The sequence below is a fragment of the Thunnus albacares genome, chromosome 2 (assembly GCF_914725855.1).
Source record: "Thunnus albacares chromosome 2, fThuAlb1.1, whole genome shotgun sequence".
Classification (NCBI taxonomy): domain Eukaryota; kingdom Metazoa; phylum Chordata; class Actinopteri; order Scombriformes; family Scombridae; genus Thunnus; species Thunnus albacares.
The window spans coordinates 23,161,907-23,175,020 of record NC_058107.1 but is presented as its reverse complement, the minus strand read 5'-3'; positions in this window follow the sequence as shown (position 1 = coordinate 23,175,020).

Below are 13,114 nucleotides of genomic sequence, written 5' to 3'. Positions count from 1 at the left end.
CTCCTCCTACTATTTGCCCAATCTTCCTTTTAATGTATTTGTGACAGGGAGAGAGACACATCTTGCAAACACTCACATAAAAGACACAGACTGTGACTCAAACCTGGTGCACCTGTTCAATAAATACATCACACGTGTTGCATCTGGTCCAGACAGCTGGGTTTGTTGCCGCCGACACAAGGCAACAAACAGTACAGAAAAAGACAAAAAAAAAAAAAAAAAAGATGGAAAGTTGGGTTCAGCATTTCAAGTAGTCTTTTTATATTACAGGAAGTATTCAGTATTCATATAAAAATACCCCTTAATGGAATTTTAAAAGCCCCTATGTGTAGGTTTTTAAAACGCCTTACTTTGGCATTCCCTAGGTGTGTTATTGCTCTGTCTTATTTTAACAAACCTACGATTCATGCCTGTTCACAACCTCTTTCATCTGGTGTGGACTCCATTAAACAGCAGACTAGGGGTTGTAGTGAGTATACTGATAGTTTGTTTGCTGCAGCGTCGTCAACAGAAGTCTGAGAAAACATCAAATTCAATTTTGTTTTTTTATATTGGCTGGCTGAGTTACTCTGGGTGGCTCTGGGTTATATCTTCACTACGCCACCACATCTTTCTCAACTAATTTTCTCTCCACAGAAATCCAAAACATTAGGAATACCAGATCTCCATGTAAAAATATTTGTTTATGTTAGAGCCTCCTCTTCTGTCGCTTCTAGCCTTTCTTACTACTTCAAAATATTTGGTTGATAATGATTTGCATGTTGTAGTCATGTAATCTGCTGGTTTAGCTAAAATACTGTGAAAAAAATTTCATCGGATGGATCTGATCTAACCAGCTCCTTCACAGCTTAGCTTTTTCAAAAGATTGTCTCACTCATGCACACAGATGATCTGCAGAAACCTGCTGCCTAGTTCTTTTTTCTGTTTTGTAAAATGATGCAGACTGACACAATATATTAATACATCTATTATTTTAATATTAATTCATTCATTTTAATATTAATCTGTTAATAACTTATTAATTCTAATTGCTCCCAGTTCTCCTCAGATCTTTTTTAACTTTCCTTTTTCATCTTCTCATTTCTCACTCAAAATCTTGTGTGTCTTACCTCCTCCTCCGAACCCCCACACATCCCCCACTCTCTCACTTTTGTTTTCTAATCCTCTTCTGTCTTTATTCTCTTCTAATTTACTTTTTTGATTTTTCTTTTCTTTTCCTTTTGCTCCTTTAAAAACTGCTGAGATTTCTGTAACACAACAATAAAATAGCCCCCAGAGAATATTTAAATTTGCAAATCTCTAGGCTGTCATGTCAGAGGATAATACAATACACACTGTAAAACCTCATACCAGATGTTTTCTCAAGAAAACAGACATGAAAACTGTGCTGGGTCTTCAATATGTGTTAAGATAAGTCACTGTTGTTTCTTCTTGTAATAATAAAAATAATCCTAATCATGATGAGGGTCCCTAACCTGCGTACACTCAATTCACTGGGAGGAGCTTTGCATGCTATATTTACGCTAACTCCAAAAATGGCTCCAACTATATAATATAATAAATATAATAATCTTAAGTTCAGTTTAATTCACTTAAGTTTTTTCCATTTTCACAAAGCATTAGACAACTCGGAAAATTAAACTTTGAATTTGAACCTGCTCAAATTGTTTGACAGTGCATGAAAATCTTCTAAACTTATTAAAATTGCACATCATCAAGTTATCCAGCTTTACCTTTGATTTGATTATCATTGCATCACGGCACAATTAATGAGTACATATACACACAGACACATATATACAATTTTCTATGTATTTATTTAGCTATTTATGGCTCCCGCATTTTCTCCGAATTTTATCACACCCTTATTACTTCAATAATAATATGTATCCAACAACTCAGGCTCCCAAAATAACACCATCATTATCATCACAAATAATGTGTGGCTTTATGTGTTAAAATACAGCACATTTCATCTGTAAAACTGGGGAAATTTCCACTCTTCCTCCCTCCCACCGCAATCAGCAGTGAACCTCTGTGGCAACATTTGGTAGAGTCAAAGGTAAAATCTAGACTCTTTTACCACTGATGACAAAACTGTTTTTAAAAGCTATAGTTAACTGAAAAATGAAAACAAATAATTGCCAGGTGTTCACACCAGAATCCTGAGTTTGGGGATGTTTCCCTCACTTAGTGCCCTCATAGACCTCAACCTGTTTACACCCACCGGTCAGTAAACAAAGAGAGGAGAAAGAAAGGACAAAGCTACTCCAGAGGCTATCGTAATTGAATCCAAATAGGTTTAATAAACATTGGGTAATAAACAAACTGAAACTAAATGAAAGTCTTGGAGGGAAAATGTAAAACTGTGTCTCTTTCTCTTTCTCTCTCACACACACACATTCACATCAATTTAAACATTATTCATGGGCATTACTATAATGAAATTATTGTTTTTGCATTATTGCAGTTTTTTTTTACAATACAAATAATCTATTTTAAATTATCCTCCCATTAAAAAACTGATGGGGCACATGAGTGGCTCAAAGGTTAAGTTACCATCAGCAATCATCAATCAACACACGCAACAGGACCCACATCGCTGCATGTAAAAGGACCAATTTTCAGTAACGAGAAAGCCAATTTTGCTGTCAGACTGTGTAAATCTGAGAGGCCACTGAGACCATTTACCCCTTTCCTCTGCAACGTCAACAATAATGTCCCTTTACCTCCAGCGTGTTTCTTCCTTCTATCCTTTTCAAACGTCACTTTCAATTCTCTTTCATGGCATATCATAGAATTGCATTTGTTTATTAAAATAAACACACCGTATTTATAAAAAGAGATAATGATATCAGTTTGCATCTTACTTCATATCGCTACCTCACAACTCATATTTCCAGATATTCCCATCTCCATCAACGTAATTACTGCTTAAGCCTTTTCTATCCTCTATTATCCTCTTTCCTTTTCACCTCTTCTCCTCCCCTGCCATTCACCTCCCTCCAAGCCATTTCAACCACTGCTCTTGTTGCTTAGATACTTACAAGAAAACCAGATTGAGGAATCATCTGCAGGACTTGCTTAGAACTGTTGGAAATCAATTAAATTTCTGGAATCGGTGATATAAACAGTTAGATGAAGTACATGTAACATAATAACTACAGTTTTACTTGGTTTCAAAGTACAGCCTTAGTTATCCTTGTTTCAAAGTCTCTCACAGTTCCGTCGGATAGCAAAAATGATGAGAAGCGTGGGCTGAGAAGACTGTGGGCACATCACATGTAGACGTAAGGGTGACTCAGTGAGGTGTTGAAGTTAATTGGTGAAGCACTCCATTGAGTCCCGTTCTAATTTTCATTCTTTTGTGCAGTTTTCCACAAAGCGCCTTCCCTCAGACATACCTAGAACGCAGTATGAAGATTCTGGCAAGTAGCTGTGTACTTCTATGGTTGGACAAGGTTCTCTTTTCAAGTTTGACACTCGCAACATTTCTCTCTGGTAAAATTCATTAAAAAGTATTGAAGACATCTCATTTCTCACTCTGCTCCGTGGCACTTTTCACTCCATGAGCTATGCCAGTGGAGCATGTTTTCAGTCTGTGACACTGCTTTTGAGAAATTATGTATCATGATGGACTCCTATGCTATCGAATATGACAGCTCGTCTTATCTGCATGGTATGTCCGGAATTAGCAAAGTCCCAATCTCTCTCTCTTTTTTCTGCCATTCTCTTTTACATTTCCTCTCCTTTGTGGTTTTATCCCCCCTCTTCAACTCCTGGCTGAGTTTCATTGCTTTATTTATTAATGCAACCATGAAAATCTTCTGTGCCACGTGGGTATTACGGAGTACATGAGGAAAGTTTTCAATTAAAAAAAGGAAATAAGAGAAGTTTTCAAAGATGAAAACTAAAACTCTCATTGTTTCTCTTTATTTGAAGAGCAGAGCTCATGAATGTCTTATGAACAACTGCCTTATCTCAGCAAGACCAGAAAAGAAACTGAAGGAGCTAGAAAATTATATCTGATGTCTTCATAAGAAAAAGAAAGGCCATGTAGCTGTATGAAGCAAATTAGCGCTGTGTATTGTCAAGAACGTCACAAGACTTCCATTTCAGTACAGTGGGTCATATTATAATTGTATTTGTTTTGGCACTGCTGTAATGGTGTGCATGACTGTATTTTCCTTTAAACTGACACAAACTATTTGATTATTTAATGCAATGTGTTATATTACCTTATATGTCCATCATAACATATAAGAGAATAAATTGAGAAATACAAATGATATGAATATGAATGAATGAATAAACACAATAAAAACATTCCTTCCTACATAATCTGGTTAAAACTGAAGCATCCACATTGTATACAGGATCTGGGAGCTCATTATTTTATAACAATGTATCACATGTAGCACAATGCAGCACATGACTGGGCTTTCTGCCATTAGAGTGGCATTTACATTGGGCACACATGGGTAATTTGTGCCAATGTCATTGTTCTACTTTGGTGACTCACTGTAAAAGTGACTGCGCCTACAGTTAATGACAAAAGCAGAGCAGTATAGTGTGTGCCAGTAATACTCATGCAGTGCATGGTGCAGTTTTGGTATCAAGGATTAGCTGGCTTTGTACTTTCTTTCCTTGCTGCTTAAGCCATGTCAAAAGCAAGTGGTGCAATGTGCAGTCATATCCTGTGCTATTTCAACGGCTCTATCAACCGCTGCATGCACACACAGATCCAACTTAAAAACTAACCAACCTGTATGGTGCCTAATGGAAGATTTGTTGTCCTATCAGTTTTTTTCTGGGGATAGGCATTCTGTGGTGGATCTGCTCTGGACTTTTCTCTCCATGGATTAGTGCTTCACAGTGCTGTGATGCAAAAACAAATGTTTTTTACTGAAGACGGAAAGAGGAACTCTATGGGCCATTCCTCCTAAATCCAACTCTTTCACCAATGGGCCGCAATTCTTCTGTGTGTCTCTGAGCTAAGATTGACCAAAAATCAGTTACCACAACCTGTGTACCCCAACAGCGCTATGTATTATGCACCGCTGGTTCATAAAAATAAACCCTTAAGAGTTCACAAACTGGAGCATGTGATGGACAATCTCTCTGCTCAGTATGCTGCCAAACATATTCATAAACTACCTTTGATGGAGGTAATTCAAACAGCTGATTTCTTTTTTTTTTTTTTATGTCTAAGCCATGACACAGTAAAGTGTGCATCACTACATGTCATTCATTTTTTTCTGTCTCTGTGAGAACTTACAACAAAGACCTGTTTCATCACAAAGTCTGGTGGGAAGAAAGGAAAGACAACAGACAGGGAACAAGAGGGATGTTAGAAAGAGCTAGATAGAAGAAACTGGCAGACAGGTGATTACATTCCTAGTCATGTTGTTCTGTGACCTCAGATGACCCCATCAAAGACGCTATCAGACATAAAGATATAACGAAGCAGACAGCAGGAGAGATCTGAAAAACTACCCTCTGTTCCTCTTTTTTTACTTTTTCTTTCTCTCCTCTTTTAACCTCTGTTTCCCTTTCATTGTGGCTCCTGTTTCGTCCTCTTTTTTTCCCATCTCCTTCATAATTGAGAAAGAGGGAAAATACGCCATTGTAGTTTCAGTCATCTAAAATGCTGCTTCTACTTCACATAACAACTTTGAAGTACAGGGAGAGTAAAATGCAAAGTCCCCTGTTTGACTCTCTGTTTAGTATTTATATCAGTGATAAGAGGAAGGGCAGACCCAAGAGAAGGACGAAAAGAGGAAGTAAGGGTTGTTATTTTTGTACCTGAGAAGTACAAAAGATGACTAAAAACCCTTTAAGTCAAAGTTTCCCTATATTGTAATAAAGACGTGTTTGAATTTGTTCTTATTTCTCCTTATTTGACTGCCTTTTTTAACCTATGCAACACTGCAAAAATCAGGCACATCCTCCCCCAAAAAGATGCAGAAAAACTAGTCCACGCATTTGTTACTTCTAGGCTGGATTATTGCAATTCATTATTATCAGGCTGCCCTAACAAGTCTCTTAAGACTCTCCAGCTGGTCCAGAATGCGGCTGCACGTGTACTGACAAAAACTAGGAAAAGAGATCATATTTCTCCCATTTTAGCTTCTCTGCATTGGCTTCCCATAAAATCTAGAACAGAATTTGTAATCCTTCTCCTCACCTACAAAGCCCTTAATGGTCTGGCACCATCATACCTTAAAGAGCTCATAGTACCCTGTTACCCCAATAGAACACTGTGCTCGCAGTATGCAGGCTTACTTGTGGTTCCTTTGAGTCTCCCAAAGTAGGATGGGAGGCAGAACCCTCAACTATCAGGCTCCTCTCCTGTGGAACCATCTTCCAGATTTGGTCTAGGAGGCAGGCACCCTCTCTACGTTTAAGAGTAGGCTTAAACCTTTTTCATAAAGCTTACAGTTAGGCTTGCCTTGGACCAGTCCCTAGTTATGCTGCTATAGGCCTAGACTGCTGGGGGACTTCCCATGATGCACTGAGCTCCTCTCTCCTCCTCCCTCTCTCCATCTGTACACATTCATGTACCATTAATGCGTGTTACTAACTTGGCATCTTCCCCATAGTTTTGTGCTTTCTTGTCTTGCAGGAGACCTTCAGCTGCAGACTGACCTCTGTCCAGCATGACATCTCTGATATTATTATTAGTCATATTTCTATTATTATTATTGTTGTTATTATGCTTCTCTGTGTCTCTCTCTCTCCCCCTCCCTCTTTCTCTCTCAACCCAACCGGTCAAGGCAGATGGCCTCCCACCTGGAGCCCGGTTCTGCTTGAGGTTTTTTCCCGTTAAAGGGGAGTTTTTCCTTGCTGCTGTCGCCAAGTGCTTGCTCACGGGGGAATGTAGGGCTTTTGTAAATTCAAGAGTACGGTCTAGACCTGCTCTATGTGAAAAGTGCCCTGAGATAACCTCTGTTGTGGTTTGGCATTATATGAATAAAATTGACTTGACTTATTTGCTGTTGATTGTGATTGTGATATTCCTGCTTTTCATCTTATTGTCTTTTTTTCTATTTGTTAACGTTCACAGCAAAGTTTTCTTTCTAGGATTATAATAATACTGTATATTCAAAACATTTCGGCAGCCAACTTTTAATGCTCACGGTGATGTGATTTGTGCAAAAACAGGTGTTCACACTATTACAGTTAGAGATATTTTGGTAGAGCTTTGGTAGCGGTGAAGGATTAAGACATTAAGGCAGTTGTTATCGTGCCTGAAATGTTGCTGTATATAAAAGAAGGAAAATGACCACATGTGGCTGATTTGCAGTGTCTCTGGGTATAAAGATTGCAGCGAGCATCCAGCTGTCCATGTTTTGGGGGCCCCAAGACTGTTTTACACATAGTTACAGCAGAGCTATTATAAAAAAAAACACTAATCTTTCTTCACTTTTAATATAGAATACAATTTAATGTATTCCTCCGTTTGATTGTGGTGAATTGCTAAATATTATGATCTAAATAACAGGGATAGTTACATTATTGTGAACAGCATGAGCCTGTAGTAGTATTTGGCTTCTTGTTTAGAAGATTACACATTTAAAAAAAATTAAATCATAAAGAAGGAAAAAAAAGATCATGGAAGCAACATGATGTTAGACTGAAAATGATGCATCAATCCTGGGATGCTTGTACCATTTGTTAGTAATAGTCAAGTGAGGCAGATCAAGCTGGCTTGTTTCACGGCCATCATACTTGATGCCAATGACAAGCGCCAGCAGCACCTAGCTTGTATGTTGGCAAAGCAGGTAGCTGACAACCACCTCATCAGCTGCCATTAATGTCCTGCCAAGACAGATGAAGGGAGAGATTTACCAGCCTCATGGAATTCCTGTCATTGGCATTGGTGAAAGTATTGATGGTTACATTTACTTAGCAGCTTCCCGAGGTTCATTAGAATGACATATGACACAAAATATTAACTGTGATAAGAGCTTATTATTACTATACTTTACAGTTGTCAAAAAATGTATTTCACAATCAATTTATTATCTTTATTGTTATTTTTCTGCCATTCAGTAACTTCAACATCATATATTATAACACCTTATAATAACAAAAGCTCTTACATTTGAGTTTCACCTTTATGGGGACTTTTCTTAAGATGTAAAATGTAAATGGAAGAAGTAGTTGGGTGGGAGCCACTGACACAGGGGGCTTTATTATCCAGTTAAGTGATTACCCATTTGTTTGCACTAAAATCATCAAAAATGTTTTGGAAAAAAATCTCTGCACACCTGAACATGTGGCAGGTGCATCGGAGGAAGGTGCAACTTGAAAACAATGAGAAGACTCTCTCTTAAAATGAGCAGTAAGTGCAGTAGTAAGCGAAACAGTGTGCGGGCGTTCTTCTCATTGTTTACATCATCATCAAAAAATGTGTTTTATAAGTCAGAATCTACAGTTCAGCTGGTTGTGTGCTGAGAAATTAAATGGTATGGTCTGGTATGGTTTAAAAAGTGCCCTGCAGTCTCTTACTGCATGTCCCTGCTGGCCATGACAACCAAAAACTGAGGCATTTACATTTAAAAGCTGTATTTACTATGAAACAAGCAACAAAATAAAGCCTCACATTCAAAGCCTGGAGGATGAGGTGTCATATTTGACTCAACATTTGATTTCACAACTTTTTTTCCAGTTTCTCCAAGAAGAAGAAAAACTGTTCTATTAGGCTGAGACCTGTTAAAAAAAAAAAATAGTTAAGTATTGAGCTTTTTTCCTTTACATCTTTGTTCTGTTCTTTCCTGTTTACTTTTCTGTGGTCTGCTTGTGTCTTTAATGCAGCATCTTAACTCAAAAGTTACACATGATGCCATTACGCTAGTTAGAAAAAACTGCATTATATGTGTAATAACAGACAAAAGGATTCAGTCAACATAATGAAGTTATTAGATTTGATGGTTTTGAGAGCCCATGTAAGATCCACCTGCAGTCTAGGTAGCCCTTGTGGTAACTGTCACCATATTCAAGAGGCTATATTGACAGCATGCCAGTAATATATGGCAAACAATACATGCATGACATTTATACAAAATTATAGTTGAACCAAAATATTTCAGCATGACTGTAGAGCAGAGCCTCATAAAAGTTGGCATTACTCTATGTGAAAGAGGGACTGCATATTTTTGCTGTGTTGAGGATTTCCACCCAGGGAATACAGTCACTATCTATTGCATAACAACCTAAAAAAAAAACAGGTTCATAAACCAGAAACACCCAACCATATGTCTTAAGGCCATAGCACAAACATGTTGTTGCTTTGTGGAATAAAGTGCATATCATTTACAGATTTTTGGCTGTCGAGGACACATCTTTCTCCCACTGCACGCTGACTCCTAAATTAACAAAATCCACCCAAGATCTTCTGCTGTAAGATGGCAGCTATTTCTATGTGCATTACAGCACAAGAAAAGGGAAAACTACATTACAGTGCGCTGATTATTTTTCTTACTTCCTTTTTAAATAATATTTCCTGGCTTGTAAGTGTTTCCCACTATAGTGTAATGTGAAAAGGTTAGTCCCATTCGGGGATTTCTCTCAGTTTGTTTTTCAAATCTGTGCCTAACCTTTTGCTGCCACATAAATTAAGACCCAAAGCCCCCAGGAAAGTAGTACTGTGATGACATGATCAATATAGACATTGTACATATCACTTAGCCCCAGTGGCTGATGACTTATATTCCAAAAACATATTTTATCCAAGTCCTTTAGGTACAAGTTAATTAGGTATATTGTTACAACACTCACAAATAGACATGCATTTATATTATACTTAACTGTATCATTAAAATATATATAGAAAATCTATATTGTTCTTTTTTTATATTTCACAGATCACTAGCAAAACATCTGTACGATGATCAACAGCAGCAAATTTACCTGACAGATGCTACAGATAAATGTTTAACAGGTAAACGGGACGTATCTGTCCTAGTTGACAAAGCCAGTAAAGGTTATTCAAACCCCTATAACAAACTCCATTTAAACATTGGCAAAGTAGCATCGACCTACAGATGTCATTACCCCAGCCGACTGTTAATTCTTGTCAAAATGACAACGTGTCAGGTTCAAATCGCTGCATCAACACTGCTTGGATGAAATGGGAATGTGAGCAAATCAAATAAATCTGCGGGGATCAGCAGAGCTTTTAAACAGTATTTCAAATGAGCTGACTACATAATAAGCTGCTGTTTAGCTTCTTCCCACAGGAATGCATAATGTTGACTCACTTTTAACATTTCGTGTAACCTCTAGTTCCCACTGTTCCTCTCTAGTAAGGCTAAATTTTAGAAGCGCTGTCAATTTTTTCTATTCGAAAAGCCCTTTACACCTTACACAGTTCTCCCCCTGCATACTGCATATATTCACGGACAAAGCCTCTATCTGCATACACACACACACTGACTGACATTTTCACAATAGTACACATGCAAGCACACACATTTAAACATACTGTACAGAGCACTACACACTGAAGTGACCCTCATAGTACTCACACATACAGTATAAGAGCAGGCACACACAGCTGATTTGGTTTGACTGCACAGTAATGCGCTGGAGTTAGATGGCTGTCCAGTGTGTGCATAACCCTCGGCAACTACATGGAGATGGAAAAATAAGACTGTCTGTTCTCATATTCTGTTTCTCTGCTGAGCTGCACAGCCAGACAGGACAGGCCTGCGATAGGAGTGGAGTGTTAGTGTGTGTCCATGCATGTGTGCATAAACAGATGACTGCCAAGGTCTACCACCTCTACTGTGCACTGTTCATCTGCTATGTATATTCTTCCACACTAACAGACACAGAGAGAACATTTGCACTAAAGCTATTCTGCTGATTCATTTTTCAATTAATTTGGTCTATAAAATGTCAGCAAGGAGCATCATAATTCACCCGAGGTGGCACCTAACAAATTGCTTGTTTTGTCCAAGCAGCAGTTGAAAACCTAAAGACGCTCTGTTTACGATTACACTGGACGAAGAAAAGCAGCAAATCCTCTGATGTAGGGAGCCAGAACTAGGAAATGTTTGACATTTTCGCTTGAAAAATGACAAAAAGGATTTATAATCAAAATAGTTTCTGAACAAAAGAACTGATAAATCGACCAGTTGTTTCAGTCCTAATCAAAACCCATTTGACATTTGTTTTATCACTTTAATCACATTTTTATACCCTCAAAACACTAAAAAAAACAGTAAAGATCAAGGAGAGGAGAGGTAAATATCTGACAAAGAATGGATGCCGGACAGCTGCAAGATTACACTTTTCCATAAAGCCATAGTAAGCCTTGTTGTCATGCTCTAGTCTATATTCTACTACCTTTATGCAACACTAAACCAGGAAATACTTTGTTGACATAACGTAGTAATCCACCTGAAGCCTCCTCACACACACATAACTGCGTATAAACAGGACAAATCCATGACACAACTCACAAAAACGTCCATACTAAGACTCTGACCGTTGGTAAAGAGTTCGCATGTGCTCATGCATTAATGTCACAGCTCTATTTTTTGTCCAAAATCAATTAGATTTTAGTGATGTATGTTGACTTTGGACTCTTGCTGCCTTGAAACTACAATACATACTAATCCATTCATGCTCTCCCTCTCACCACTAAACCTTCCCTGAATTACAGCAGTGTCCTATTGTGCATGTCCTGTTCTAAGCTATGCTAACTCCCTTAAATGTGTGTGTGCGATTTTCTGTGTGTGTGTGTGTGTGTGTGTAGTGTGCACTATAGTTTTTAGGATAATGACAAATAGACGATTTGGGAATGGAACACAAAGCAGAGTGACCTTTCCTTACAAGCATTTATATGCAGCATACACAAAAAAACGCCCACTCATATTCTCTCTCGCTCTCACACACACAGGTCACCGGAAATCAGTGGAATTAATAGGACCAAAAACAACAATATCCTGACGATTAGAGCGGGGACCTTCAGACTAAAGAGGATTTGCAGCTTAACTTTTTAAGATTTAGCTAGGCTACAAGACTTATGCTCAGGACCACAGTGTAATTGAATAAGACATTTGCATAAGGATTACCAGTACCCAGCTCTAATTCTTTTTATTTAATACAGCAAAGAGATATTTTCAGTCAAGTGAATAATGGTTATAAATAACAAAGGTAAAATAAGCGCACACTCTCTTCCTCTCACTACAGTGTGTTCTGAAGGGTGAAGAGAGTAAGCAAAATGAAGAGATTCAAATTATACTCATTTTCATGACATTGCCTTATGACTTACTTTATGGTGTCCTAAATGTAGCTCTATTAGTGGGGCTTTTACTTGGTGCATGTAGTGTAAATGTTTCAAGGGTCTCATCCTCCTCTTAAACCAGGACAACACGTTGCCTGAAGTATGAAGCATTCCTTGAAGCTATAAACACAAAGGCAAGGCTACACTGCACACAGCAGTATCCTATAACTTCTCATTTTATTGAAACGATCTGCATGAACAAGGATCAACTAGAAAAGAAATAAATAAATAAAAAGGGGCAGTACAAATAATTAAATGCATCCACTTTAGTTATATATAGATTTTGAAGAGGGACGTGAGAGGAAAGAACAATTGGCCTACCCCTTGTTAAATCAGACACAATGTGTAGTTACCATTCAACAAGCTGAAGCAATAAATAATGCAATACTTGTAAACAGTATTTCAAAAGACCCTTTCTCATACCCATTAAGCTGTTCTTTATTGTTTGTCGGCTCCATCCTCTCTGCGTCTGGACGCTACATTAAACAGAAAGACTGAGTCAGCTGCAGACTGGCTCTGCAGTGACAAAGATAAAGAGACTGGTCAGTCTGCATTTCATATCAGCTGAGAGACATGAACACTACTCTATAATACAGAGAGACTGAAAAGCTTTTCTCAAAATTCACCCACGCAGCCTTGTCAACAAACATTAGCAGAGATGGCATGAACTGAGACGAAATTTAGAAAGACATTTATCTTATTTAATGTAGCGAGACGTGGTTAAAATGTTTTTGATGACAGAGACGCGTGGTGATAGGCACACATACATCTTACAGATACAACCTGGATAAATGATTTCCCTGAAACCCAAGATGG